Genomic DNA, 18982 nt, shown 5'->3' on the forward strand with positions numbered 1-18982 from the left:
TTCTAAAAGGCCATGTTAGAATTATTGTTTCAATTTTGCACTGAAACTATTTCCCATGTTGTACAAATTTTCCCTCATTGAAAATTTCAGGTTTCATTTCTGATCATAACAAAGAAAAATGTTCAAACTTCAAAATCCTCTGCTCAGCTCTTCTCTCTCTTTCCTCAGAATGGCTCTCAGCCTGACTCATGGGAAGCCCAGAGGGAGGAGGAATTTTTAGGAACCAGTGTTCTTAAACCAAGCCATGAATTGGCCTTTTTTTGAATTCGTAAACAGAATTGATGAATCAAAACCCTTTGTTGGTGGATAAAATATTAAATTAATTCTAAGCTTCTTCAAAACCAACAAAACCCCTTCCCAATTTTCCTCAAATCTGTTTTTCTGGATACCTCTGTGTAGAGTGAAAAGAATTTAGGAGATGAGAATGTTTGTAGAAGTTCTTATGTTTATTTTCTGAAGCTGAACGTCAGTTCTACTCTAATTACCAGACTTCCACTTCCAGGCTCGAGGTTACAGACATCAGCTCCTACAGTTTCCTCTCCTTTCCATTCTGTCTGCGGTTTGCTGTCATCTCACCTGGCCTCTCTTATGAATTGTGTATTTTTCTGGCTCTGGTCTTTGCTGTGACTGGGTTATTCTCTGGGTTATTTCTCTCTTCATGTGGTGGGGCAAATCTGCAAAAGACCCAAACTCTGAACTTCAGCGGAACTGAGATCTCACCTGTACCTGGGGCTGAATTCTGTTCAACATTTGCTAACCCATTAGATTTTTTCCTTCTGATCCATCTGGTGTTTCTCTTTGTTAAGCAGTTGCAGTGGCTACCTTTGAAGTGAGGGATCAGGCTTAAAATCTTCCTGTTTTACAAATGAAAAGAGAGCTTTGGAATGAAACATCTTTTTCAGCCTTAACAATAACATCACTGCCAGCAACTCTATAACAAGGACTGTTATCCTCCCACTTCTACTTAGCGGCAGAAATCGGTGTGGTTTATGCTGCTGCTCAGACATTTCCATTCGTCTCTGCCTTGCCTTTAATGGCCCGATCTGTAGGGCTCTCGTTAGGCAGTGTTTACACTCGTGGGCCGTTTGGGTGGAAGGATTTCTCACCTGAGATTTCTCACCTGAGAGCTGCCCGGCCCCTGCTCTGCTCGGGCTTGGTGCTCTCAGTCCAGCTGGGGCTCCCTTTGGCTGCGGGTGGCACGGTGTTTAAAGATACCTGTGTGTCTAAGAGGGGAGTCACTGTGACCAAGGGCAGAGCCCAGCATTGTCACTTGTCACCTGTGCAGTGCCACACTCCTGCTGCAGGCTGGGGCACTGTTCCCTCCAGGGTTGCTTTAGAGAGAGTTGTGTGGGTAATCCAGACAGTGGATGCCACATAAAAACATGGAGGTTATTCTGGCTATTTGTATATCTGCCTATTCCTTTTTTTGCAAGGCTCTAGGAGAAGGTTGGGAAGATACGTGGAATTAAAAAAAAAAAAAAAAAAGATAAAAAAGGCTTTCTGAGCTTATTAAAATGTATTTTTTCCCCCAAGACTGCCAAACACTCCTTCATTTTCATCTGTGGAGTTTTCCAGCCTCAGATGAAACTGAACAAACAAGTTAATATTTTTATTGCTAACAAACAGCGCATCAGAGATGATTTTTGTACACAACCAGAACACAGTGACTGACTTACCAAAGGGTGGCTGAATAAGCACTTGCAACATGAAAGAACCCCAATAACTGCAACAACTAAGCAATAGACACCATTTTATTTCAGTCAAAATCTTGGTGAACAACTGTTAATTCAAAATGTTTTGGGGTTAGATTTTATTTGATGTTGTTTATTTTTTGGTGAGGGGGTAACTTAGTTCTTTTTTTTCATTATGCTTGGTTTAAATTGTGCATCTCAGCTGCTGATTTCATGTAAATTTAATAGGAGTTATTACAGAATAATTAGATACCAAAGGAATATTAGGAATGTTTTTAAATTTAACAGTGATACTACAAAATTATAAACATACTCTTAATAATCAATTTGCCTTTAATCACAGTGTTTTTGTGAAATTTATGTTAAATCTTATTCAGATATAATTTAAACTGAATTAAAGAGATACCTGAGTATCTGTTACTGTAGAACAATTTGTTTTGCCAACATGTTCTGGAGAACAGACTGGCCTTTACTACATTTATGTAGAGCATTTTCCATGCTTAGTTCTCTGCTCACCATGGCCTTTAAGTAGCTTTATAATGCAAATAAATAATGATATTAGCAAAAAACTAAGGGCCAAACCCATTTCTGGCTCTATTTCTATGTTGTCAGTCTGGATCTAGATGTACCTTTTTCATGGCATGATTGTGTTCTGGTAAAATGATAAGGTGACATTGCAGTGGATTTATTGATTTGATTTGATTTCCATAAGAGATTTAGCACCTCCTCATGTAAAAGACAAAGTCCCATGAAGAGAACAAAACCAAACTCAGTTTCTGTTGATCAACTTCTTGGGGATTTGGCATTATTTTTTTCCATTAAGAGTCTGGATACCAAACATCAGCTCATAAACTCCAAATGTGAAGTCCATGAACAAATTCCTATTGACTTTAGAACTTGAAGGATGGGGCCCAGTTATTAGGGAGCTATTGCCCTATTTGTGAGAGGTAGCAAGGTACAGCACAGAATTTCTCAGCCATCCGAAGGGGCACCAAAGACAATCAAGGAGATATGGAAACTGAAAATGTTATTATAGTCTGAGGAAACACCTCCTCTTATCCTTCTGTTCTCTCATCCCTCGTGCTTACTGACAAGGATTCCCTGTCATCTTTGTAAATACATGGCCAGGTACCCGACACTGACCCCTGTCGTTACCCTTGGGACAGGTGTATCCTCCTGATATGGTTTTATGTAGCATAAACCTCACCAAGCCAGAATAGGTGAGAATGATTAACCATGTTATCCCTCTAATATAACTTCACCTTGCAGCCAGCTATAAAATCTCTTGGCATAGGGTCAAGCCATTGGGATGATTTTAAGAATCACTGGATCTGAATTCCTGTACATTTGTGTAGGTCATCTCAGGGTCAGAAGGGCTGCTCCAACTGCAGCAGGTCCTGGTTGTGGTGATTCCTTCTTCAGCAGGTTGTCAGCCTTCAGCTCTGACAGCACAACTGCTGGTGTAATGAGTCATTAACCCAGCTCAGGCAGAAGTGATCCTGCTTCAAAGAACCTGCTCCGAAAACTCTTTAAGCTGAGCCAGATCATTTGACAGTCCTGGACTAACTGAGTTTCCCTGAGCAGTTGTGTTGGCTGCTCTGAGGGGGCAGAATGTGCAGTGGATGTTGTGGGAGCAGGGAAGTGCAGCTGCTGCAACACTGTGGTCCCGTTCTAAGTTACCCTTCCAACTAACATCCTTAGTCTTTCCTGAGAAAATATCCTGTGCCCAGGATGTGGCAGGGCCTGGCTGTTGTGTTTATCCTGCTCACACACTGCTGTGTGAAGGCTATATTTATCCCAAACCAAATGTGCTGGGATTCCATGTACCAGGCTGTTCTTGAAGGGAAGGGATAGCTCACGTCCTGCAAGATGCACTGTCAGACATTGTGAAGAGGGAATATTAGAGACAACAAAGGATTTGTTGCTCTAAAATTGGGAGGATTGCTGAACTGCAGGAAGGGAAAGTTGGAAGGTTTTAGCCCGTTTTAAAAAGGAATCTGTACATGACAAACGGTGACATTTATAAGCAGTTGGAAAGAGCCCTAAAATAAAGAGAATGGAGGTTGAATATATGAAGACCAGCCTGGAAGGACATCAGGAGGAAAGATATTAATAGCAAACCCCTCCCTGAAATGCAGAGAAGTCATAAAAGAGCACTAAGAACATTCCTATTGGTGGTATTTGTTTTGCTATGGCCCTTCTCAGAGTGTTTCATTCGGTTCTGCTGTTTTACAAAACACTGCTGTCACACAAAAGGGTGAGACTACAGGAAAAAGGGCAAAGCTCTCCAGAGCTACCTAAACAAAAGCATTTCAGATAGAACTGAAAATCTCCAGCTCTGATTTGGTTGGAGAAGGGACACTTGTAAAACAAACACTATCCAGGTGGCATGGGAAATGAAATGGGAAAGCAGGGCCTTGCAAACCTGGGGGACTATCTTTCGATTGTATTTTAGATAGCCCTGGCACCTTGGCTATGACTGGATTATTGCTTTCAATTATCCTGCATTGTTTTTGTGGAGTCTGTGAAATACACTCTTCACTTTCCCTTCAGAATAGCTGACACCATTGTGGCATCACCCTGTGCTGCCAAATATCCATATGGGGCAACCCCAAATGAATCTTCAAATAGACAATGCTGCACAACGTCAAATTATCAATATTAATACAGATCTGGAGAGTCCATTAACAGTATCATAAACCACCAGTAATATGCCTGAGATTCTTTAAAGCGTAAAACAAATCCTTCTGCAAAGGGAAGCCACTCTCCAGCACCTGAACTGGCTGTGCAGAGAGAACCATAACCCACAGTGCTTTGTTGTTCCCAAGTGGATCCTATTTCCTTTGAGATTTGATTGTGGCCTAAATGGCAACTTTCTGTAGTTTCCAAGACCTGTAACAATTTGTTCTCCCGCCTTATTTTAACAACTCCAGTAAATCACGGTCTGGTGTGACTGGGGCGTGTCACAGCTCTGGGGTTTGTAAGCACAGGAAAACTTTCTCCGCTGCAGGTTAGCACAGATGGAGCAGAAGCAATCCCGAGCACGTCAAGAATCTCTCTCTCTTGCATGGATAAGCTTAATAAGGCAAACTTGTTGTTGAGGGAAAGCACTCAACTGATTCCAGAAACAATTAGGAAACACAGCAAACAAATAAACCTTGGTGATTTGAGTTACTTAGGTGATCCACCTCATTCATATGCTAAAAAAAACCATTTCCCTTAGTTGTAGACTTGCTGTTATCTCACGGAATTGGAGCAAAAGCTTCCAGCAAATCACTGCCCTTCCCTCATTTTAAGAAGAGTTACAGTAGATGCTCATAACCACAGTAGGACTGCTAGAAGATGTGTGTCAGCATTATCAAAAAGGACAGAGAATTTGGATACTCAGTTGGAGAAGTCCAAAGAAAGCTCTGATTTTTTTTTTTTCCATAAAGTACCAAGTTCTCATTTTATGAAAAGTAAATTTTAGTGGTGCATGGTAATACTATGATTTGGCTGTTAGCCAAACTACTACTTTTTATTCTTCTCTAAAAGAAGTTTTCCAAGTTCTTTATGGGTTACTGCTACATGGGGTGTGATTGGTGCATCCCTTAGAAAAGAGAACTTTGGAGTAATTTGAAGCCTGTGATCACAGAAGTCCCCCTGGTTGTGTGTTTTGTTATTAGAACTTACCTGAAATTTTATAAGAGGTTATCTGATGGATTTATGTAGTTAATTTTTGTTAAATATGTAATATTTATACACATAAAGCAAAGAAAGGGCAACTGGGAATCCTGTTGTCTGACCAGACTGCTCTGCTGCCAATTCTGAGTATTGCTTGAGCAACCAGAGACCTGAAATGATGTTACACACCCATAATTCAACATTAATCTATTTTATGGAAACAAGCCACTTGATTTCATGTTACAGCCAAAATAACCCCCAACCCTACATTAAAAGGATATTAAGGGCCCTTGCAGTGAGAGAGTCCTGCTGGAAAAAAAGTGGGAATAATGATTTTAATTCTGTTATCTCTAAATGCTGTGCTGTAATATAAAAGGGAGCTAAATTAGAGTTGTTTGAAGCAAACTTAATTCTGATATTGCTGAATGGGAGTATTGGAGCTGATTATTTTAAAGTTGATTTTATCTGTGATTTGCTGGGCTGTCAAATGGGCAAATTGGGTCTGCCTGGAAAAATCATGTTTGAAACATTGTACAGCTACTGCTTGTTTTTCTGAGGAGCTGCTGCCTTTAGACTCACCACAGTGCCTTGGACTTTGAGTTAACGGATTGACTGATAACAGGAGATGGATCCTACCTGAGAACCAGCACAGGACTGGCTCAAGACATACTTTGCCACTTTGGATTTCACGAATGTTTGCTGAGAGTAGAGGAAGTGTGACACACAAGAAGCCTGGGATCCCCTCAGGTTTCAAGGTGTGGTCAGTATTTTCCCCAGCCCTCTCATTCCATTCCTGACCACTTCTCTACTTTACGTTTTCTTATTGCATCACTCCTACCTCTCTCAAACATTTCTTGCTTCTAATCCATTACTCCTCCTTCCCTGCTCTGCTTTTTCCCAGCTCTTTGCCCCTGTGTGGAGATTTCCTCTAGTTTAATCTCAGTTTCTCATCATCTCAGCTGATAAAGTTCTTCATCTATTACCAGTCTCTCCCTAATTTCCTGCTAGTTTCTCCCAGTCCTGTGTTCTTTCTGCCAGCTGTTCCAGGCCTTTCACCAGCTCTGTGTCCTGGTCTATACCCATCGATGGTGTCCCTCTCTGCAAGCCAGGGCTCTTGCCTCCTGATAGATCCCTGCTTTTTGCTGCCTGAGTGCTGGGAAGGAAATAACTGATGGTAGTGGGAGGAGAGAAACTTCTTGGAGCTGACTTCATGAAACTGGGTTCCAGCTTTTATCTATAGGGTGTCTTTTTATTTGTGTTTCTGTGTTTTAGTCTTGATTTTGAATCAAACATTTGATGTTTCCGAAGTCTAAACATGCTTTAGGAGAGGACAAAAACGTGACCGTGTATCTGCCAGTGGGGAGAAGGTTGGACTGAGATGCCTCCCCCGGCCCGGAGCTGTGATGTGGACGCTAACCAGGAGGTGGGGATGTTCCATGGGAGGATGGAGCAGGGACCCCGCTCAGCGCTGCTGCTGCAGCTGCGGGGCTTCCTCGGGCAACGCGGGGAAAAGTGGAGGGTAGAGAGAACAGCAGAGAAAGATCCCTACTTCGCCTAAATTTATTTTTATTTTCGGTTTCTGGTTTAAAACTTGGGATTGCCGGGCAACGAAAAATTAAGTAGTTTTGTAGCTTTACCAAAGTGTCTGTAAAAAAGAATGCTGAGATCTGGAGTGGTTGACAGTGTGACAAGGACTAGGATTTGTTAAGGCTTGAGGGCATCTGTCACCATGGCAATGTCTGCCAAGGTGCTGAGCCTTTCTGGAGAGCTGCCTCCACAGTAGTGGGTTCAGCTAGTGAGTAAATGACACTGCACTGGATGCCTTTTTCCAGCTGCAAGGATTCAGAAGGGCACCTTTCACCCACCTTTCAGCCTGTAAAGGGGGCCTACCAGGAAACCAGAGAGGGACTCTTCATCAGGAACAGTGGCAATAGGACAAAGAGTAATGGTACAGACTGAAAGAGGGGAAATTAAAATCAAAAGGGGAAATTTGAATTAGATATTAGGAAGAAACTGTGAGAGTGTTAGACATTGGAACAGGCTGCCCAGGGAGATTGTGGATGCCCCAGCCCTGGCAGTGTTCAAAGCCACCTTGGATAAGGCCTTGAGCAACCTGATCTAGTGGGAAGTGTCCCTGCACATGGCAGGGGTGTTGGGACTAGCTGACCTTTCAGGCCTGTTGTAACCCTTTAACATTCCAGGATTCTATGGACATCATGGATCAACCTGTTGCTGAGAACCCTCATGGGTCAACCCTTAAGCAGCTCAGCTCTGGTGAGACTCAGCACAGATGAGGTGTGTTGGGGAGTCTGCCTGCCCTGGTGTAGGTTAGATCCTGCCCTCCAGTCACGATAAAATATGCAGGAGATGGCTGGTGAGTCCAAAGGTGCTGTCTGTGGAGATGGTGTGATTTGGAACTGTTCCCACCAGGAACCAGAATGCCAAGTACCCCGTCGGTCCTTGTACCTCTTCACCAACCGAAGGCATCAAAGCCAGCTATAACCCAATTACGAGCAGGCAACCCCCAGTAACAACTCAGACAGCACAGGGGACGGAAAAATAATGTAGCTAAAAAGTCATAAAAATGAATGGTATTTGATTAGATCCAAACCAGTGGTATCAACTGATTTTGCTCATTTAACCTGTCTCCCTCTCGCAGTACGGCCGTCATTTAGCTGCAGGGTGGATGTGTTCATCCCCAACTATTAATCTGCTTCAAAATGCCATAACATTTCCATGAAGAACTTCCTAATTTTTTTTTCAGAAATTAAATGTCTGTTTAAAGTTCATTCCCTCCTGCTGCAACTAATTGAAATGAGATTTGGTTTATCTTTATGACATGAAAATGAGATTGAGTTTCATAATAATAACAATAATGATAACTCTATAGATTTTAGGACTAGTAGTTAATAATTATAGTAATATGTGGAGATTAGAAAAGAGTAATGCAGCATAAACAGTGCATTGTTATTTGTTGAGATATGGGATTGGGTATCAGTTTATACCATTTTTCTTATTTTGTATCTGTTTTCAGTTCTCATTGAATTTTAGACAAGTGCATTAATTAATTCTGCCCCAGTGGCTAGTAGTTTAAGTAACCTTTTGTGAACTAAATATCTATACATATCTACATACAGAATACACACACTATTTTAATGATCACTCAAAATCATGTTTGTCATCCTTTGAATAATCCTGAGACCTGTGTAATTTATAATTTTGGCTATTTCACAGCTGAAGTTGCCTATTAACAGGATAATGGTTGGAGGAAGAAAAGTGGGAATATACTCCTGCAAAATTAAGGGGTATATTCCAGAGGAGGTCTGTATGCCCCTTTTTCTCATGACAGTTTTCCTTTTTATGTTTTTTTTTCTGCTTTGGTGATTTTTATTCACTGAAGCTGAAAGTTACACATCCCTCCATATATGGAAAAATGTAAACCCCACCTTGGATTGTGTTGCCTTTTTCTGTGCTGAGATTCACCTTATAATATAAATAACTAGAGATTGCAAAGGGCTTTTTGGGAAGCAAGGCAGAGTTTAGTGTCAGTCAACAAACCTGGTCCTTAGTGCTTTGAATTGTTTACACTTTCTTTCTTAAGACAGGGGTCAAAGAAAAACGAGGAGCCAGCAAACACAACCCTTGGGTGTATGTTTTAAATGATTTATATTAATCTTTAGAAGAGATGGGAGAAAATCTGTCCAGTAGATTTGAGATTCCCGACACTTTGGCAAGTTCAGATTTTTCAACAAAAGCAGGAGGGAAAAAATAGTCTTAAAACATCTCCACCCAGGGTAGGTACAGGCCAGACCAGTGATGGGAAAAGCTCTCAGCCCACTTAGATTTGGACCTTTTTTCCTGGGGGTAAAGGTACCTTTACCTTAGCTCTGTGTGCCTTGGAGGAGGAAAGCAGAGGCTGAAGGTTTGATTCCCGATGGGAATGAGCTGGCCAAGAAAGCTGCCCATGTGGTGTGGGCATGAGGGCTTGGGGAGGAAGGGAATTTTTGTTACTGGAAGTAGGGTCTCCAAGGGGGACTCAGCTTAGCCCTTTTGGGAGGGAATGGAAGGAATTAGTTGACACAAAGGACAATTGGCTGTAATGGCTCCTTCAGATGGTTATGTTTTATTGTGTAAATGAGTGTTTATGAGCTTTTTTAAAATGCAGATTAAGCACCCTGCACTGCATTTAGACTTCGGGAAGAAGGCACAGTCATTGACTCAACAAACCACTGCCTCTTCTTTTGAGCTGCTGTGTTCCCTCCTACAAAATGTGTTTGGGCAACGTTTGATGTGTGTATTGCACAACCGAGGAGTCAGTGATGCCACTGAGGCATTAGAGGAGTTGCAGGATAAACAATATCCGGGAAGTGTCTTTGAGGATGTAGACAGAGAGATAGCCCTTATTATTGTGCACGTGGTTTCAAGATGGAAATGGATGTGCAGCCGATAATACACTGTTTAATAGTAAGTGCTGCCTTCCAAACTATGGGTTAGATTTTGTCTGTGCAAGTTCATTGACTTTAGTGGGACCAAGTAACTTCAGCAGAATAAGGTTTTGCTTGAGAGAGTCTTTTACCCATGCTGTTCTGCTTCCAGATTTGCAATTTATCTGCTCTGGCTTTTACTGCTGACTCATGGCAGGTTCAGTGAGGAAAAACTACTTCTACTTCTTCATTACCCCTGTGATTGCCTTGCAGTGTGGACAAGTTGGCTCCAATCATCTCTCATGGTGGTGCAAATTAGGAATGGCTGCACTGAAGGGAAGGAGGGACACTTCACACCTATATCAGTGTGGGGGGAAAAAAAAAATCCGGCACTGCCATTTACCAAATTGTAGAATCATGGAATGATTTGGGTTGGAAGGGACCTAAAAGATCATCTTGTTCCATCCCCTGCCATGGGCAGGGACACCTTCCACTAGACCAGGTTGCTTCAAGGCCCATCCAACCTGGCCTTGGACACTTGTGGCATCCACAGCTTCTGTGGGCAAATATTGTCCTAAAGGGCAGAAATAAGCTATAAGGAATTAAATGAGGTTTTTAAGTAAGAAAATAGATAATTTGTTCTTCAGGACTTAGTTTCTAAACAAGGAAGGTGATTCCAGCAGTCCTGTTATGGCTGAAGAATCATGTCCAAATATTCCTCGTAAACCCCCCCAGTCTGGGGGAAATGAGCAATACTGTGCCTTCTTCCCCTCATTCACATCTTGTGTCGGTGCTACAGCCCTGAGGGTCTTCTTTTCAAGGAAGAGGCTCAGTACCTTTCTGAATGCTTAAAATAGACTTTTTTTCTCTGTTTAAACCTTTCCACACCATCATCCCAGGAAGTTTTGTAGAAGATGAGATTCAAATACTCTTGGAAACCTTCAAATGGTCAGGCTGACTTCTGTGGGAGCACATGGGGACCCCTCCATCCCTCCTGAGCATCCGCTGTCTCACAGCCCTCCCTCTGGAACACGGGGCTCTCACGTGGACAGAGCACAATCAATAGGCCACAGGGGCAACCCCAGAATAAATTTTCAAAGGCACGTTCTTGGCTGTCTTCACAATAGGAGACATAATGACAGTGCTGACATGGAATGGCACTGAAAGACTTCTGTAATAGGGCTGGTCAATTTTTTTCTGTGTTTAAAGGAAAATTAGGTTTTCTACTCTGAATATTTTTCATGACAGGTGCCCGCTTTCCTCTAAGCATGACAGTGTCTTGTTAAAACACAACACTTCCAAAGTGATGTATTTAATTTGAAAAGGAGTGTTTTTCATTTTTTGTTACCTGACAAGAAGTAGGAATCTTGCCAGGAGAAGACACTGATGTAGATCGAAAAAAAAGACATCATTTTCTTAGGAAACAAATTACTGTTTTCTGTTTCACTCTGCCTTGTACCTACACCTGGAGACAACTGCTTAGATTCTGGGCATCAGTGATAACAATTTTAAAATGGTGCCAATTTTAAGGAGACTGTCTGTAGAAATATATATTATTAAGCACAGCTAGTGCTGCTTTCCAGCAGATCAACACTCAGGCCCAGTTTAGTGTCATATGTGAACTCACGGAGGGTGCACTCGAGTCCCTCATCCAGATCATTTTAAAAGATATTAAACAGGACTGAAGGTCTGTATTAAGTATTCTTGGTAACTTCTGAAGAGAGGAAAGTTATTAGATGAGGGACAAATGGAGCCATTAGAATCATATCTGTTCCCAATAGATGATACGCAGATTTGGTGTTGACAGAAAGGTTTCTTGAAGCATACTGGCCTCAAACTACATGGTAAAGCTTTCAAAATAATGTTGAAACAGAGAAAATGTTAATCTTCATTATCCAGGGAGCTGAGTTTGTCCCTATAACATGGCCTCTTCTCTCCAATTTTTAATAGATTTGGACACGTTAAAGCTGTAGGAGCTCATATAAAGAAAGAAATCTCTCCAGGGGCATGGCAAATATTCACCCAGTAAACCAGTACTTTTGGCACATATTTAATAAGCCTTTGAGCAACATTCCACAGAGTCACTTAGAAGTTCCTAAAGGACAAAAATCTCATTATACTATTAATTTTTTAGTGCTGAGGTCCTCATATCTACTGAGATAAACACGCTGTATTCTTTTCACACACAGCTGAATTATCACAAATGTTTTTAAAGGATGACACCCCAGATAATTCATCGGGTTTTAATTTCTCCTGTGATGTTTCCCAGAAAAGGAGGCCTTTGTTGTTTGCAGTGAAGGGAGTGCAGGCAGAGTGCTGCTTTGATTTAGTAGAAGTACCTCAGGAGGCACCGCAGCGCCAGTTAAATGTGTAAGGTAGCCCTTGGGGATGAATACAGCACTTATTCCGACCCAGCAAACCATGTCCTGCTTGGTAGCGACTGCTGCTAAATGACTGACAAGGAGAAGCGTTTGAAGTGTCAGCCCAAGGTAGTCCTGTCGGGGTATTGTGTTCTTATCCTTGGAACACTCTGCTCCCAGTATGGGGCGGTGTCCGCAGGAGCCGCGGCGTCCGCACCGAACCCCGGCGATGGCAGCAGCCACTTCAAACATGGGCTCATGAATAGGAGCTCGTTTGACCCCTGACCACAACCAGCCTCTAAATTGGCAGACAGAGAATCAGAGTAATTTGTATCATTTCAATTAGTTACTAGCTGCATAACAGGGAGGTCATGACTTTTTTGGGATGATTATTGCCCATGGCAACCAAACTTCAATGTACCATCAGTTTCCAAATACTTTCACTTAATAAATGTAAGTTCATCAACAAGGCCCGATTGTTGGGGACACAACAAAGCTGATTATCTGCGCTGCTCCCGAGTGAGCGGAAGATGACATAACTTTGTCGGCAAAATCCTTTTTATTAGCGACGAGAAAAAAAGTGGCTGATAAATGGCTTTAATAATGTTGGCTGAATGAACAGTATTGATCTTTGACTATGTAAAATGGCGAGGAAAGGCAAGTTTATGTAAGAGCACTGTTGTTGTACTATTGAGAGCAGGCCGGTTTTGTTTCACAGTTTGTTCTGTGCACCAAAATTCTGAAATTCTAAAATCAATGTTGCCATTGTTGGGCCAAAACAGCACACCCTTACCACAGACAATGCAAAGAATTTCAAAGTATAGATAGCTCCCCGATACATACAGATGGGATTGTAAGAAACATTGGGTTGTTTTTCCTTCCCGAAGAAAGGGCAGCTTGTTCCAGGGTGCAGACAATGGTGTGTCTACATGCCTGTGAAACTTCATGAACCCAGTGCAATAATTCAAGCCTTTGATTTGAAAAATGTTTTGTATGTCTTCCTCCACATCTGCAAATACCTCCACTTTCCCTTGATGCCAGCCAAGAGTTGTTAGCAGGCGAATGTTTTCCACTTGAGGAAGGAAAAAAAAAGTTCGGCACGTACATAAGTTTTGCTATTTGGCTTTTGTTTTTTGAATTAAAATAAAGGTTTCCTTCTTTCATGTCACAATCTATTAGCCACTGGGATACCTGGTATCACAGTTCCTTCCCCTTCAGCCCTGCATTTGTAGCAGATTTGACGGTGTGTGGAAACCAACACAGGCACTGCGCTGTGACTGCGTCACCTGCAATCAGCCAGAGATGCTGCTCAGATTAATCATGACAGTAGGCAATATTTCCAACATTATTAGAAGAGAAACCTAATATTTTGGGACATCAGGGATCTCTGAGCTGTTGTCCATCAAACTGAGAACCTTCATTTTCTACTCCTTGGATGGGTAACCTTAAGTTTTAACCATTTCACAGGCAGCAGGTTCGTACACACAGACACACAGGAACGCTCAATATACTGTACCAGACACGTGAAGTGAATCCTGGGTGCTTGTTGTGGCTGCTCTCAGGTACTGGTACAAACAAGGACTTTGTGGTCAGACCAAGTCTCTGTCTCCTCTTCAGGTTTTAGTGAGGACTTTTTACTGCCTTAACTCGCTCTTTTGGCCATTTGTTTATGTATCTGCGGGCATTTCCAAGACATAAAGCTGGTATTTGGCAAACATCTGCCCAATCCACTGCATAGACTGAGAAGGGGAATTAATTCACCTTGCTGATGGGCTCTTAAGTACAATTCTAATGAATCATATTTAAAGAATGCTTAAAGTTTGAGGCTGTAGGTTGTACAGAGAGCCCACTATTGATGTTTAATGGCTCCAGCTGAGCTGTTTAGACTGCATCATTTTGAAGGATAGAGTTAATGCAGCTTTTGTCTGAGGCTGAAGTAGTGCAATAGCCACATTAACGGGCTGGGAATTTTCATCACAGTTTTACTTTTTTCTTGCAGCTGTTGGTTGTAGGTCAGTGACATAAATTTTATTTAAGGCTACATCCTGCAAAACTTTATTATGGATGGTAGAGAATATTGTCAGTGATACTGGGCACAGCAGTAAGTGCAACCTTTCATGCTCAGGACTTGCAGGGTCAAGCTGTGCTCTATTTGCAGGAGTAAGCAGTGCCTCAGGTTAAAAGATATAGGGGATCTGGCTCTTGAGGAAAATTTCTAAGATCATGCACAGCATTAAGCACACTTAGTTCCTCATGAATGCAGTGGGAGTTGAAGGCACTCAGCACCTTCTGGGATTTGGCCCAGAATAATTGTTTTCAAATGGGACTGAAATATTTGATTTGATTTTTAAAACAACTGCAGTCCTCACTCAGAAAGGAAGGCTGGCATTGTTATTTAAAAAAATAAAAAAAAAAAAATCAAGGATTTTGTCCTCCCTCAGCAGAGAGCCTGAACGATTACCCTTTGATTTAGAAAGAAAGCTCAGTGCACAAGTGAGCTGGACACTGCAGATCTGGGATGGATTTGTATGTTTGCTTTCAAGCTGTGCCTGAGAAGCTGGTGGGAAAGGGTCTTTTTAAAAATCATCCCTGAACCTTTGACAGGACTGCTCAGAATGTTTTGGGACCTTCTCATTACCCCTTGGTATGTTGCTCTGAGCTCACACACAAAGGTGAAGGTTTTCTGGAATAAGTCAGACCCTTGGTAAGGTGCTGTGGAGGCACAGAAGTAGTAGATTTCTTCTGGTCTCGTTTGAAACATCATCCTGAGAGAGACTGAGCTTCCTTGCTTTCCACAGATCTGGGAAGTGAAGCACTGAGTCAGTGGCTTCCGTGCCATTTTCTCCACCATTAAATCCCTCTGGATTTCAGTGGCAGCAGCCTCCCTGTGCCTCCTGAAGCAACTCAGGCTTTCAAGTTTGTCTTTTTAGGGAGCTCAGCACCCTGCAAGGACTCCACATCCATATCCAGCCAGAGAGTCTGAGAGACAATGCACCTCCTCTGGGATGGAGCCCATAATATTCTCCCAGCATTCCCACACATTGGCATTACATAAAATTATTAACAAACTCCATAAAGCCAAACGAGTGGTGAGACAACAAAGAAAATCCAATCACTCGTGTTCCATAATACCTTCCAAGCAAACCAACAACTCCTTCCTGTACCCTTTCTTCCCCCCTCCCCTCCATGATGCATTTCTGAATTTTTCTAGAACCTTTTCACAGTCCTTTGGCAGCTGATCCTATCCCACCTTATCCATCATCATTGCTGCCTTGAGAGCTGATTCATTTATCTCTTTGCTTTAGTGCTGTCACCTACAGCTTGGGATACATAGACCCAATTTCTTGGATTTGGTCTTTCATGTGGCCTCTTCCCTGCTGGCATCCACTCAATCATCCCTCTGCCAGCTGATCTCCTTAGCTCCTCATATGTCATACACTTCTCAACCACCTGGTGGTTGCACACAGGATCTACTTTTAGATCTCTCTTTCCCCCCACATTCCTTGTTTACTGCCATATAATGTAGGATTTTGTTCTTTGCATCTTTGCAAGACAGTTTTTTCTTAATTACAGGCAGAGCAAAGCAACACAGATAAATGATGGGTTTGTGTCCATCCTTCTTTATGTTAAGAAGACTTTTTCCCCATGGAAAATAATGTCTACTGCTTGTGAAATTCCTTTTCCCTATTTCTCTCTTGCTTAGCCCTAAATAAGTTGCTTACACTTAAAAATACTGTATGTGCTTATATCCTCTGTTCCCACCATCTCCACCAGACCTCCCCTGCTAAGTACACCTGGATGTTATTTTGTAATCCCCCTTGTTTTTCACAGGATCTGATTTTTTCAGATGAGACACTACCATTCCAAGTTCCTTTCCTTTCACCTGCTTGCCTTTCCAGCATCCCCACCACAATTAATATTCCTTGCTGCAGGAAGCATCTTCTGCATATTCCAGCACCTTTTGCTCTCTGAACATAATTCTTACATAACTCTTGATATGATAAGTCATACTGGCCAGAGTTAACCTTATTACTAGAGATGTACTGAGCAATCTTGCAGTCATGAGATACCAGGGATATTTCGGTAATGGGAAATCTGCTTCCCATACAAGATTGATTTTAGTTATGACCTTTAGCTGGAATGATATCTGTAAATTCTTAGCTGCATTAATTTCTTGTTTTCTCTTGTCACATGCTGTCAGCAAATGTGTATCTTGCAGATATGAAGTATTAAGAACCAGACCTGTAACAGTCTGTCTGTGAGGACCTGGAGTTATTGCACTACACTCAACGTTACTGGTCTGAAGTCTCTGGGCTCCTGTACTGCTCTAGGACACAGTGGTTAAGAAAAATGCAAATCCTAACACTGACTTTTCTGTTACTTACAGACTGAGAATTATTTAGAGCATCTGCTTCATGTTTTCTTACTGAGAGTTAGTAAGGGATATAGCACTCAGTTGGCTAAAATCAGGGTTGGAAGAAACAAGATTAAATAATAAGATAAAAAATAAGGTTTGTTTTTCTAACATCATCTCTTCTTCCAACACGCTTTCTGTGGCATCTCACTTGCACAGAGTATTTGGGATTCTGTTTTTCTCCTTTGGATAGAGTTTGTTGTCATTACTGGTAAGTCTGAGTTCATTAGACTGTAAAAATGATCCATGAGTTGAGGTTGAATATTCCCCTCCAAGATGGATTACAGCTCCCACAGCAAGGTATGCTTGTTAGAGAAATCAGTGTGGAGGTCCTGTGGCCATTGTTATGCGAGGGGACAGTCCCCTTTGACCCTAAAATATGTGTGTGTGTAGAGATGAGAGGACCCTTACTGTGTCTTACAGAATCTTTCCACCATTAATTAATTTTGGAGACCTTATGTGGCAATCAGCTTCCTAGTGCTCCTTTCTGTTTGCTGGGGCAAATATTTGTGTGATACTTACTTAAACAAATTAACTTCTTTAAACTTCTACTCCTTTATAGATGGTGGACATTTGAGTGTCTTGCTGTCTGTGTCTAGGAGATGAACTGATCACAGATCATTCAGTAAAGCAGACATCCCATTTCCTTATCACTGAAATGATTGCAAAGGATTTGTCCCATTCCATAAGATGAAAGCTGCCATCCATGAAGGAATCTGTCCCTTCCATCCCTGAAATTTTAACAGGTAGAGATTGGTCTTTCCAAAGAATCTGGTGACTTTCTCCTGTCTCATGGAGAAAAGGGCTCACAAAGAAAACCTAAGTAATAGTGTGGCCATGCTGCAGTAAAAATATTTGCTCTCTGCCTAAGACTGGTCAAAAAAAAATTAGAAAGGACTGGAGAATCATCCTCAGCATTCTATCAGTGCTGGGAGCTGTTCTTGTCTTTGACCCTCTGGTCAGTTCTAGTTGCTGCCTTTGGAAAAAGATAGAGCAGAAATATCAAAGATCTCCAAAAGAGCAATAAATACTGTTGCAACTTGAAAAGCTTCTATATTGTAGGAGCCAAAATGTGCTTTCTGTGCTCAGTTCAACAAGAAGGTTGATGTTATTTGTTGTGTGAAATGTAGCACGGTAGAAAAGAAATGATTGGTTTAACTTTTGTACCCAAAGCTGCATGGATGTAGCACTACCAACAACAAAAAGCACTTGGAAAATACGATCTATTTTGTTATGGAGCTTCTTGTCACCAGACAGCGAGGCAGAAACAGAGAAAAATCAAAGATTAGGCCATGGTATGAAGAAAAGAACATCTGTGTATACATCGGGGAAGAAAGAAAAATATAAGGCCTCTTATTTCAGACTAGAATCAACTGGTATTAGAACATCCCCAATGGGTGTCTTAGTGCATAACTGTCCGTTATAGGGGTTTTATATCCACTACTAGATGGGCCATTGGTCTGATTTAGTATTGAAACTCCTCTCCTTCTTCCATCATTTTCTCTTAGGGATACTTCCCATCAAAGTCTGCAATGACATTTGAGTTAATTCATTAATTTTCATTGGCTTCTTCACTGTCTTAAGCTGGGTGCACTGACAAATCAATTACTGTCTCTCACCACAGCTGCACCTCCTTCTGGATCCCACTGAAGGCTCTCTGCCAGCTCATCCACCTCCAAACCTGAGCTGAAGTTGTCCATGTAGGAGACACCCTTGTGCTGATGACTGCAGCACGTGAATTGCATTCCCCGCCTGACTCCCTTTGCTTTTCATCATGTTCTACTTATGTGTACAGAATTTAGCTCCTCTTTTCTGTTTATCCTTTAATAAGGTCAATGGGAGAGTTTTCATTTTCTCTTTCATTCTCTTATCAGCTCCACTTTCTCCTAATTTCACCAGCTACATGAAATCCGTTTTTCTGCTGACTGTTTTTAACAGGTCACAGAGTGAATATCACCACGTTTTGCCCTGGGAAACCTATTTGGGCCCAATAGGAACTTCCCACATGACACCAAAATACACAACTCTGTCCTTATGTTGTGTTTGATTTTTGAAATTGTGCATTCTATGACACAATGTCAGTAATAGACAATGCAGCAAAACTCCCGTGAAGATAAATTGCTCTCCTCTGATCCAGTGACAAAATTCCTGTCACTTTTTTTCCTAAGTTTGCCAAATAGAACTTTATAATTTCATCTTAACAAATTCCTAAGAGAGTAAAAGTGGAAGCTGAAGAAAAGGTGATTGGGTCTGGAACTCAAAGAATGGAGCTTATTATGGCCAAAAGGGGATGTGAGAACATCACCACCTAAATCCAGTTTTTTGTGTGCCAAAAGAGGAAGGGTGAATGCCATGAATTTTCCCCTGGCATTTCTAAGTGCCTAGCTCCTACCCCCACTGTGGTCCTGTGCAAGCAAGGACAGGTCTCTG

Source organism: Empidonax traillii, unplaced genomic scaffold, assembly GCF_003031625.1.
Source record: "Empidonax traillii isolate 1590-97213 ecotype Southwest subspecies unplaced genomic scaffold, ASM303162v1 scaffold118:size1038473, whole genome shotgun sequence".
Lineage (NCBI taxonomy): Eukaryota > Metazoa > Chordata > Aves > Passeriformes > Tyrannidae > Empidonax > Empidonax traillii.